This window comes from Lycorma delicatula, chromosome 5 (assembly GCF_047948215.1).
Source record: "Lycorma delicatula isolate Av1 chromosome 5, ASM4794821v1, whole genome shotgun sequence".
In the NCBI taxonomy this organism is placed as follows: Eukaryota; Metazoa; Arthropoda; class Insecta; order Hemiptera; family Fulgoridae; genus Lycorma; species Lycorma delicatula.
Window position 1 is genome coordinate 178,474,752 of NC_134459.1, and position 12,635 is coordinate 178,487,386.

Genomic DNA, 12,635 nt, shown 5'->3' on the forward strand with positions numbered 1-12,635 from the left:
CTTCTTATCCCCTCAGCAAAGAATTCTTTACCTTGATCTCAAAGCCAGTTTTGTTCTTTTTTCTTTACCTTTTCGTTGTCATTGAAAATGATACTACACAAAGCTTCTTTCATCGAAAAAAAGAGATAAAAATCTGAGAGGCAAGGTTAGGGCTATAAGGGGGATAACAAAACCTCATCACAGGTTACAATCCTGTCCAAAAATGCATCACCTTCATTATTAAAACGATTTTTGATTTTGGTGCAAATGCGAAATCTCTCGGCTTTGTGATGAACACTCTCTCACCGACCTTGGCTCTCTGGGAAATCCACCTTTTCTTTTACCTGTTTAGCTTTTGGTAACTACCGTTCAGATAATACTTCAGAGGATGAATGAGAATGATATGTATGAGTGTAAATGAAATGTAGTCTTGTAAATTCTCAGTTCGACCGTTCCTGAGATGTGTGGTTAATTGAAACCCAACTACCAAAGAACACCAGTATCCACGATCTAGTAATCAAATCCGTGTAAAAACAATAATAATAATTTACTAGGACTTGAACGCTGGAACTTTCGACTTCCGAATCATCTGATGTGGGAAGAGGCATTCACCACTAGACTAGCTTGGTGGGTTGGGAAATGCACCTTGCACAAGTCTTACGGTAGTTCAGTTTGTTTTGAATGATGGAATGAGTTCTGTAAACACCTCCGGTTGAGGGAGGCTCCATCATGGTGGAGTAGGGAATTATCAGCTTTAAAAAGAGCTGTCTGTTATTTATGGAGAGCGTCTCAGCGTGAGGGTGATCCGGAGCAGTAGGCAGTCCTTGTTGCTCAATATAGAGATCCGAGATCTCATTTCCATAAAGTCTAGCAGATAGCAGGTGGTAGATGGTTAATGGTAGCAGGTGGTTACTGTACAATTTCACGAGAGGCATGAAACCAGTAGATTTGACTGTGTTAGAAAAACAACAGCGTTATGTTGGCAAGAAGACTTTAGACTTGACTTGACTTTAGAGAAAATTATGATGCCTTGTGACAGGTCAGATGGGAAGAGACAGAGGGTGGGCGTTATACACATTATCTCTTCCCAAATGTTGTTGGTTTGCGAGATGCCTCTTGGGTACAGCCTAATAAGTACATGACCAATTTCTTTCTGGCCATGGCGCTTTCCAACACAGACTACAGAAATTCAGCCTGGTAGACTCCGGAATGTGTCCACGATGTGGACACTTAGATGATGTTTACCATGTATTATATCAATGTGCAAAATACGAGCTGATACTCATGGAGACTATTTGTCGGCATTAGATCTCCATGCTAATTGGAGGAACTGGGCTGAATGGGCAATTGTAGAAAATTTTATAACGTATCTTGCAAAGGAAAGAATTGCTGAGGGGGTTTAGGATTCTGCTCGAGTTTTCCCACTTTAAGTTTTGCTGTTGTGTTATATTATTTATGTTTTGCCGTTGATTTTGGTTGGATTTAGTGTTAGTGTTGTTACTGTTATTGTGTTTTAGTGTTCTTGTTAGTTTCTGTTTTACACTTTACATTTTATGTTTTGTGTTGTGTGATGAACTCACTTTTGCCTAATTCAGGTAGGTAGTTCAGTTCCTTCGTTACCGTGTAGTCCATTCAATCTTATTTAAGACTTGGCATGATGTGTTTTGTTTATGAGTCATATTAGTTAGTAGTACACCAATGGGAATGTCACTTGTGGCATTCGCACCAGTGGCATCCTGGCTGAGACTAGATTGAAAGATATCAATGCCAAGATATAGAAGATGACCTCCAGTAAAGCTCATCGGGGCTAGGTGTGGAGGGGGTGGCGTACCGACCGAAACTATCATATGCCTTTCCCTACAGGGTCAGGATGTGCCAAACTTGCCCAACATTTTTCAGCAATTTGTTCAACTGTAAGTTGTCAGTCTTCTTGGATAAGTGAATCAGTATGAGAACTAACACAGAGGTCAACACTGTTAATGGACGCCCGGAACAATGCTCGTCAGTAACTTAAACTTTTAAACTTTTCCACCCGTGTATAAAAATTCACACAGTTCATGCAACTACTTCCATATTGTTTTTTCATTCAAGAGAATACTTCTGACGGTTTTATACTTTCCGAAAGTAAGAATCAAATCACTAAGACTTAAGAGGTTATGTTTACATAAATATTAATCAAACAGCTGACTAACACGTTTTACAAGGTTGCCAATAACACTTGCAAAGCTTTTAACTGCCTGCATTAAGCACTTCCTTCAGTAAAAATGTTTGCCTGCTTAATTATTGTATGACCCTCATATTAAACTTAATACACAAAATTAAACTGACTAAGACATGTTTATGTTTGTAATACAAAGCAATATCTAAATATGCAATAATAGATATAAAAAACCCTAATAATTATATACCTATTAAACAGACAAAAGAATTGTCCAAAAAAATTAGAATAAAACAAGAATTTAAACAAGTATATAAGGATAAGATTTATATTAATTATAAATTATATTTACTACATTTACAAATACTTAAATGGGATTTACAGTTTACATGTATAACAGAGATTTAACTGAAATTGAAAAAGATAAACACAAAGAGAAATTAAATAAAACTTTTGATACAAGATAATCAATTAAGGAATTAATACAACAATAAATATCACAGCGCAAAACAGAATTCTAACATAAGAATTTTAACAAACTTAATTCTCAAAGCAATAATCATAATAAATATCAAGAACAAGAAACAGAATCAAATAACAATTTTAAAAGTTTCACTAATATATCTTTTGATAATAAAGAAAAATTAATAATAACAAATGCTTTCAAATTTAATTTAAATGACAGTAACAAATATAGTATAATTAAGAATGCCACAATTGATATGGAATATAATAGTGAAAGAACGGATATTTTAGATAAGAATCAAATAAGAAATATAATTAGTCATAATATAAAAAAATAATATTAAAAAACAAAATAAACAATAAAAATATGATTATAAAATTTGAGGTCATTAAAGTAAAAAATAAAACTTAATAATAATCTAATTTTATTAAAATCAAACAAGGCTAATACACAATTATTATGTATAAAAATAAATAAAAAAACTTATGAATAACTACATTGAAGAAAATAATAAAAGACGAACAAACAAGTATTTAAAAATTGTAAAAGCTTTAAGAAACCAATATTTAATTATAATAAATTAAACTATCACTCAAAGTCATTCAATGAGTAGTCTACATCTTTTTTCAAGAATTCTTTTATTTTTACATCGGTTTATTTTTGTAACCACTATCGAAGAAAAAATAAATTGTAGCAAACTTTTCATTATTCTTCCATGAAATAGCCTATTTTTATAGCAATGAAAGTTTATTATTTTTCAGATGCATTATTTATTTTAAATTTTATTGCTGATGGTCTTTGATCTGTGCTAATTCTTTTATTTTGATGGAGGTGACACACCCAAAATGCCACAGGCAGCATCCAATTGTTCAATATTGTGATAAGGGGCAATGTATTGTACTTTGACTTCACATTCATACAGTTCTTTTTTCAGGTAAGAACAAATACTTTTGAAACAGAAAGGGACTTTCCTGGAACTAAATTTAAATTTGGAAAAATGTGTTCTTTAAGAGCTTGCTCTAATGTTATTTGCCTTAAGTTTTTCTTAACTGTGTTTTTATGAGTTCTCAAAGGGTCACACAACAGAATTGTCCATACAGGTAACTGAAGTTTGGCAAAAACGTTTTTTCATGATATTTACTAACACTAGTGATATCTGAATAACACATAAAAAAAATAAGTTGTTGATTTTCATCACTAAATTCACAAATTTTAATGAGTTCTTATGGCACTGTACCATACACTGTTTCATGTCACTCTTCATTCACATAAATTCCTATGGAACATTGTTCTTCCATTACTTTATATGAAATTACTTGAAAATAATGTAAAAATTTAACTGACTAAAATTTGCAAATATAATATTAAGTAAAACATATTTATTTAATAAGCACTTCCAAACACAGGATGAAATTTGAGAACTAAGTAAAAACACGAACAGGTCACTGACTATTGTCAGACTGACCAGTCTATAAGTGTAATGCTAAATGATGCAAAGTGCATAAATGAGCATGCTGCAACATGAATTTTCCTGACAACTGAAAATGACTTCAAGCACCTATTATAACATAAACACTGCAGTTGAATGGTTCAAAGAAGTCTTTTTCAACTATAGTGTCAGGGGTTTGGTCACACCTCTCTTCACTGCAAAGCGCAGTCGAAGATGTGTGGTCACTGTGCTCTTCCAGGACACAGGGCAGCCAATTGCCCTGCCAAGTCTGCACCTGCCAAGTGCGTTGCCTGTACCTTGGTGAAAGGCAGCAATGCTGGACACCGGGTTGGGGGTTGGCAGTGCAGAGCATATGATATTGCACAGGCGAGAGCTGTAAAAAACACAGCTTATGGCAACGCCTGAATTGGGGGAAGTCTTTGAGGACAGACTCCACCATGTGGAGTCTGAATGTGTCTGAACGCTTGCGCCTGGGGCAATTAAATCTGCATCATGTCCGGGCGGCAACCATTGAAGCCATGAGGCTCCTTGAGGAGTACAAACTCAAAATCCTCTTGGTCCAGGAGCCATATGCAATAGGGGGCAGGCTGGTCAGCTTCCACGATGGATGTTATCCATTCTCGTGAAGGACGGCCATCCTCCATGGTCGTGGTTGGCGCAGATTTCATTGGGTGTCTTTTGGATGACCCAATGGCCGGATGAGCAATTCACCGTCATGTGAATCACGAAGGGTACACTTAATGTCATATTACTGTCGGGTTAATTCCAGTTTGGATGGAGTATCGATGACTTGCTGGCGATATTGGGCAGGATTTCGGACGATCTCCTGGGCACCAGACTGCTGGTTGCTCTGGACGCTAATGCCAAATCTCCCGCCTGGGGTTCACCACTCACTGACCCCAGAGGCGCTGGTCTCGAATAGTTTGTGGAAGCCAGGAACCTCTACTTGATTAATGACGCAAAACAACCACCAACTTCCTCTTCTGAACTGGGCGAAAGTTACATCGACATCAATTTGGTGAAAGGTGAATTGCTGCGAAGTACAAGTAGTTGGACTGTCTGGCCCGAGACCAATGTGAGCGATCATACACTTATAACCTATGATATCATTTAAGGAGGCAGTCTAAGAGCTCCAGATTCAAGTCACTATAATCTAAGGCGCTTGGATCAGCACAGAGGCATGGCACATGAAGCACAGAGAAGAGGTGAAATTGATCGCTGAACAATTCAGCCAAGCCATGAAGACTGGCTGCAATAGGGTCCTACGGCAGCCTTGGTCAGTGGAGGGGCCCTTAGGTAGTAGTCAGTCCGCTGATCAGGGAGTGCTTGAAGCCATCATGACCGCTGCTTCCAGGGAGCCGTCTGTTAAACACAGGCGGAAACCCGGGAAAAGGCGGTGGCCTCTGACCTTAGCATGCTGCATGCAAGAGTTGGGTCCCCTAGAACAGGGCTTCTTAAACTGTGGGTCGCGACCCCCAGGGGGGTCGCGAGACTACTGAAAGGGGGTCGCAAAGATCTGATACTTTTCAATCATTATAAATAAAATTTTAAAATTAGTATACACACTACGTACAAATATAAATACAAATAAAAATCATACAAAATACTATTGTAGTTTTATTATAACTATTTTTTGAAAAAAGTGGCAATGCAAAACTGTTATGTAGGGCCTATAAATGAAAATATGGAAGTAGCATTTAAAATAATAAATACAACGCGCTCCTCGATTTTCAACTGAACGTTCGACATTGATGTCTGGCCGCCGGCGTCAGTGTTTGCAAGATAACTTAGTGATTATAAGTACCCAGACGCCGCGTCGCCTTACAGCTTACACATACAATACGGAAGCATAATCAAGCTAGGCTAGGCGAATCGGCATATTATTTTTATAAAAGAATAATAAAAAAAATTAAATGAAAGCTTCTTTTTCGGCGTCTTTGTGATACGGTGCCTTTGTGCGCTGCACACTTTGAACACGCCATGCGTCGGGGTTGATCTGATCGTAATTTGTTGTCATTGCACTGGTAAAGATTCGAGTGTAGTTATTTTTCTGTTTGTACTTCAGTTTGGTCTCAGCTTTGTCTTCGTAGTGACATGTGTGTATTTACTGTGTAATTTTCAGTTGGTGTTTTTAATTATTACGTTAAAGTTCAACTACATTTTGTTTAATTATTTATTATTATTTAACCATCATGGATAAATGGCTAATTAAAATTCCAACTAATAAGTCTGCCACGCCGTCACAACCAAGTTGCAGTGCTTCAAATCCGACTTCTAGCAAAACAAAAAAAAGAAAATATGACGAATCATATTTGCAGTATGGCTTCACATGCTCTTCTCACAACAATGAAGAACAACCAGTGTGCTTAATTTGCAAAGAAGTTTTGGCTGCAGAAAGCATGAAACCGTCAAAACTGCAACGACATTTGAATACTAAACATGCAACGTTATCAAAAAAGCCAATAGAATATTTTGAGCGTCTTTTGCAAACATCAAATAAAGAAAAGAACACTTTGGAGAAGTATGTTACTTTGAATGATAAATATCTATTGGCATCGTATGAAGTTTCGTATTTGATAGCAAAAACGAAAAAGCCTTTTACTATTGGAGAACAACTTTTACTACCTGCAGCTATAAGAATGTCTGAAATTGTTCATGGAAAACAGTATGCTGCTGAAATTAGTAAAATTCCATTATCAAATGACACTGTGTCCAAAAGAATTTCAGACATTAGCAATAATCAATTTCAGCAGCTTCTTATGAGGCTTAAAGACATTTGCAATACAACTGGACGAGTCGACAGACATTTCAAAAATGGCACAGTTGTTACTTTTTGTAAGATATATTTATGAGGGAAGCATTCATGAAGATATACTGTTTTGTCGTCCTCTGGAAGGTCATACTCGTGGAAAAGATATATATAAAAAAGTAAATGAGTTTTTTGAAAAAGAAGGATTAAATTGGAAAAATTGTGTTGGTGTGTGCATGGACGGTGCTGCAGCAATGACCGGACAAGATCTTGGTTTTACAGCATTTGTTAAAGCTGGAAATGATCATATTACATTTACACATTGTATGATTCACCGAGAGGCACTTGTTAAAAAAATTGCACCAGAATTAAACACTGTGTTTTTTGATGCAGTCAAAATCATTAACTTTATTAAAAGTCGAGCACTTAATAGTCGATTGTTTAAAAATTTGTGCATTGATATGGATTCGGATTATACAAGTTTATTGTTACATGCTGAAGTTAGGTGGCTATCAAAAGGTCGAAGTTTGAAACGATTATTAACTTTAAAAGATGAAGTTCTTATATTTCTAACAGAGCAAAATTCTAATTTGGCCGATTATTTTCAAGATAATTTATGGCTTCTCAAGCTATGCTATTTGGCAGATATTTTTGATAAAATCAATGATATGAATTTATCAATGCAGTGAGTCTGCGTTAATATGTTTATGTTAAAAAATAAACTTGAGGCCTTTGTTAAAAAAATTCTTATATGGAAGAACAGAGTGGAAAGTGGATCGCTCGAAATGTTTCCATTTACTGACGAGTATATAATTAGTAACAATATTTCAAAAAAAGATACTCCTATAACAAAAATTATAGTTAATCATTTGAAGGATATGGAAGTTTACATGCATAGGTATTTTCCCAATGATATCGATACACAACAATGGATTTGCAATCCATTTTCAATTGAAATGGAAGAAATTAATTTTTTAAACTTAAAAGCACAAGAAGAATTTGTCGAATTAACAAGTGATACTACCTTGTGACTTAGATTTTCTCAAGTGCCTGTGCATGAATTTTGGATAGAAATCAAATCAGAATATCCCCTACTATCGGAAATGGCAATGAACAAATTACTGCCATTTTGTACAACATATTTATGTGAATCAGCCTTTTCCACATTTACTTACATAAAATCAAAATACCGTTCAACTTTAATAAACGTTGAAAATTTATTACGATCTGCACTAACTCAAATTGAGCCTAGATTTAATTATTTGTGTAAAAATAAACAATCACATCCGTCACATTAATATTGTTTGATGTTAATAATATGTTTTTATTAAAAAAATTGTTACAAAAGTTTATTTTTTCTATTGAATATATAGATATAGTTTTATGTTTTCTTATAAAAAAATTGTTACAAAAGTTTATTTTTTCTATTGAATAAATATATATATAGTTTTATGTCATTCTATTTATTGTGTTTTGTTACGACCGATATCCCGTCAACGTTTCCAATTATATATATGTGAAATGAATGGGTACGTATTCTTTAATCCTTATTTTATTTACATTGTAAAATAGTGCGATATTACATCTACATCTACAGTTAATATATATTTCATTATATGGAGGAGGGGGTCGTTTAAAATTTCCTAAGCTTGAAGGGGGTCGCTATATAAAAAAGTTTAAGAAGCCCTGCCCTAGAAGATACCAGCATCACCCCCTAAAATCATTGATGACGTGCACCCGTAATGTTCATGTCATCAAGGAAGTCAGACTCAAGTAATGGCAAGACTCCATGCACGAGTTGCAGCACAGCCCCTGGGAGCTCGCAAAATCAGGTTACCAGCCAAAGTCACTGCACGTGCTGTCCAGTTGTTAGATGCAGGTTTGGTGGTCATGACTACACTTTAATATCTGTGGTGTTTTACCAGGTGTTCCTGGATACTCTGTTTCTAGATGCTTCGGTGGGTGAACCAGAGGTGGGCATTAGGGCAGGGGCTATGCCCTTCCCTAGCGTACAGGCTGTGGATTCCATAGATATAGACCGAGTGATTTCACAAATGGCATTAAAAACAGAATCGGGGATTAACCAACTTGACCCCGATATATTCTACCATCTGCTGTCTGTCATAAGAGAGCTGCTTGGCAGGCTGTTCCATGGGGTGCCTAAGCTGGGCCTGCTTCTTGTCTTGTTGGAAAATGGCTTTGGTGAGGGTGCTCTTAAAACCAGGAAAGGATCCGAGTGAGGTCAGCAGTTATCGACCCATCAGCCTCTTGCCGGTAATCAGCAAGTTGCTTGAAAGGCTAGTTGTGAAACGGCTCTGGGAAAGCATTGAGGTGAACTGTTTTCTAAATTGAGGATAGTATGGCTTCACAAAAGAGGTTGGCACTGAAGATTGCATCTTAAATGCTCTTGCCAAGGTGGAAAGCGCTGACTGTAAATATGGTTTAGCAATTTTTATAGACATAGAGGCATCTCCTTCCTTGTGTTGGAGTTCCGTACTCTATGAGTTAGAACGTCGCAATGTTCTTGTAGCCCTGCAGACCGTAGAACGTGACTATTTGTCCAATAATATGGCTCTGTTTAAAGATGCGCATCTAGCTGTAGAAAAATCCATCACCAGGGAAAGCCCGCAGAGTTTCATTCTCAGCCCCCTGCTGTGGAATCTAGTATTTGTCAGGTTTCAGGGACTGACATTCCCAGAACAGGTCACAGCCCAGACATTCACCGATGACTGTTTCCTTTTAGTTCATAGTAATTTATGACTGCAGCTGGAAAATTGAGCACAAGTGGCCTTGTACACCACGGAGGGCTGGATGGACATTCAAAATTTAAAGATTTCTGTGCCCAAGAAGAAGTATATGCTTCTCAAAAGTGCAGACAAATTATCATACAATCAAAACCTCTACATTAAGTATAAAGGCTGTGTAATCAGCCAAGTGAGAGTTCATAAGTACCTAGGTGTTTTGTTTGATGAGAAGTTGCTGTTTAGATACCACATTAGCCAAGTAGCGGCGGATGCCGTCTCAGTGATGCACAAAATTAGGATTGCTCAGATGGACTATGGGTTGTCTAGCCGTCAAATGTACACAGTGTACCAAGGTGTCTTCAAAAGCATGACCTCCTACATGGCACCCGTTTTGGCGCATAGGTTGGATATGAACAGAGCACTTGTTCAAAAATTAAGGAATGCCCAGCGCAGAGCCTTAATTGTATGCACTGGTGTTTTTAAAACAACCTCCTACGAGGCTACCACCGTATTGGGAAAGGCTCTCCCAATCGATTTAGTGGTGAAAGTTCGGGCAGCCAAGTGGAGATTGCAAAGAGGCCGGAAGGCCAAGGTATTTGGGATGCGGTTTTAAGCCGGGCCACTTCCAGAACGGAACAGTGATCACAATACACCGGATCTAAATTTCGTTCAGTTGTCCATCTCCCACCTTCGAAAGAGGCTGCAGAGCCTTGTGATGGAAGCACGGCAGCTGCAATAGGACACCATGACTGAGGGAAGATCCTCATATAAGTTTATACAGGATCTGGGGGGATGGTATGCCTTGAGCTCAATTTTAAGGGCAACGCCCAGGTGCTCACCAACCATGCTAACTTGAATCAATATCTGTTTCGGTTCCACCTGGCAGCTGATGAGCTGTGCATCTGTGGAGAGGTCCAGTCAAATGAACACCTGATGTTTAACTGCCCTGCTCTTGGGGAGGCCAGAGACCAGGCCACTATGGAACTTAAAGGTCAAGGGAAAAATTGGCCACTCACAAGCAGTAAGACAATGTGGCGAGAGCCGCATTGTCAGACCATGTAGGAGTTCCTAGATGCAGTTGCATTGATCGACCCGGCATCCATAGTTTACTTAATGGAAAGACTCTTACTGCATTGCCGTGGGAAGCTAATCCTGATTATGGCTGACCATCAGCCAATTATAGCTCCAAGCACTATAAAATGGTGGACAGGTACTTGCATTCAGCGACCAGGCGTGGCAGCAAATTGCTACAAAGACGAAATAAATTTTATAATGGATGACATATATATTTTTAGTAGTTGATGGGGTGCACCTACCCATTTTAGCAAATACATGACAAGTGAGCGGTTGGGACACATAAGCCGATGGTGTATGACACCACACTTAGTCCACTCACACTGTTAGGTAAGCCTAGGAGCTATCTTAGAACACTGGTCACTAAACTGTTCAAGGTTCAGTTGCCGTTTGTGGCACAGACATTCAGTCTTATGCTTTAGGGCGACCGGATCGGGTGGTGGCAGGAGAAATTCTAAGCAAACCAATTTCAACTATAGTAATAAGTACAAAAATATTTAAGTGTTAAGAAGACAAGAATCCCCATTGGAGCACAAATGATATCGCTTTTAACAGGTTTTTCATGATTTTTTGAGAGGTTGTAACCCTTTTATTAGTAAAATATACAAGAAACTTTTTTATCTGCCAAAAACAGTGAAGTTGTACAAATTTGAGATTTTTATCACTAGCCCCAATCACAGTTATTTGAGGCAAAAATTTGAATTTAAAAAAAAAGAAATAGTCTTCAAAATTCATAAAAATTTAGGAGTAAGTATACCACCATTAATATTATTTAGGTAAAACTACTAACATATACCTACATATAGAAAAATAATTCAAACTGTGTATGCCATCCCTGCCTATTGAAAAAAATTACCAAAGTGAAATTTCACCATTTTTCATAATCAACTTTATTGGTAATTTTCTCATAGAAAGAAGACAGATAGTAAATAATAAACCACTAAGCCAATCTTTTACCTTGAGAAAATATGAATAAATTCATTCTGTTTCATCCTTCAATAGTTTTTTAGTTATGATTTTTTCCACAAACCCTTACAATTGCAAAAATAGGTGTTGTGCACCATAACAAAAATGGCCACCACAGGTAAACTGTTTAAATAAAAGATTTAAAAAAAATAGGTTTAAGGTCCTGAGACATGTAGGAAACACGTGGGTAAGTTTCAATTTTTTTTTTAATTGGTCAAACAACAATTATTAGTAGTGACAATGTTCTAGCGCTTTCAGAAAATATTATTTCCATCTTCAGAAACATATATTATAAATTCACTTCACGTATTAAACGAGTTAAGATTAAAATAAAATTGATATAAAACAGTCTCAAGTGTTATATATAACAGGGATAACAGTTGAGACTACTTTAATGACAAAAAGTCATAAACTTATGACTTGATTTTATTTACTTGACGATCAATTTAATATATGAAATGAATTTATAATATATATTTAATTAACATATATTCCTGAAGATGGAAATAACAGTCGTATTTTCTGAAAGCACTAGAACATAATCACTACTAATAATTATTGGTAAATGGAAAGTATAATTTATAAAAACTTTTTATAAGTAATAGATGGCATAAACTCGAAGTAAACAGAAGCAGAGTAAAGTAAAAGTAATGAGTGACATTAAAAAAAAAAAAAATAACACAATTACAACATTAACATTAGGATTGGAAATATGTTTATTCAGGTAATAAAATTAGAAAGGACAGAAGTCAAAGATGTTCTTACATAACTCACAAGTTTAATCCAAAAGGATATCTAACTAAGCACAAATAAAGATTTAGAAATTAGAAACAAAAAGCTTAATGTAGGGAAATATATTTACAACATGGAAAAATTATAAGAAAACCAAAGAATTGAGGAGGCTTTACATATGAGAATGGTGGAAAATTTTAAAAATCAGCTCATTTTTTTAAATTAGAGGTCTTCAAATGAATTCATGAAGTAAGCAGAAAGGATTTGTAGGGCAGGATCAGCTGCAACACATTAGGGCGACCAGGGTCGGTGAACTT

General features: G+C 36.4%; 1 protein-coding gene across 2 annotated transcripts in view; it reads right to left on the minus strand.

Moving 5' to 3' along the window:
* Positions 1-12,635, minus strand: part of puf (ubiquitinyl hydrolase 1 puf) — a 405,361-nt gene that overhangs the window by 354,230 nt on the left and 38,496 nt on the right. The gene's annotated exons all lie outside the window — the stretch shown is intronic.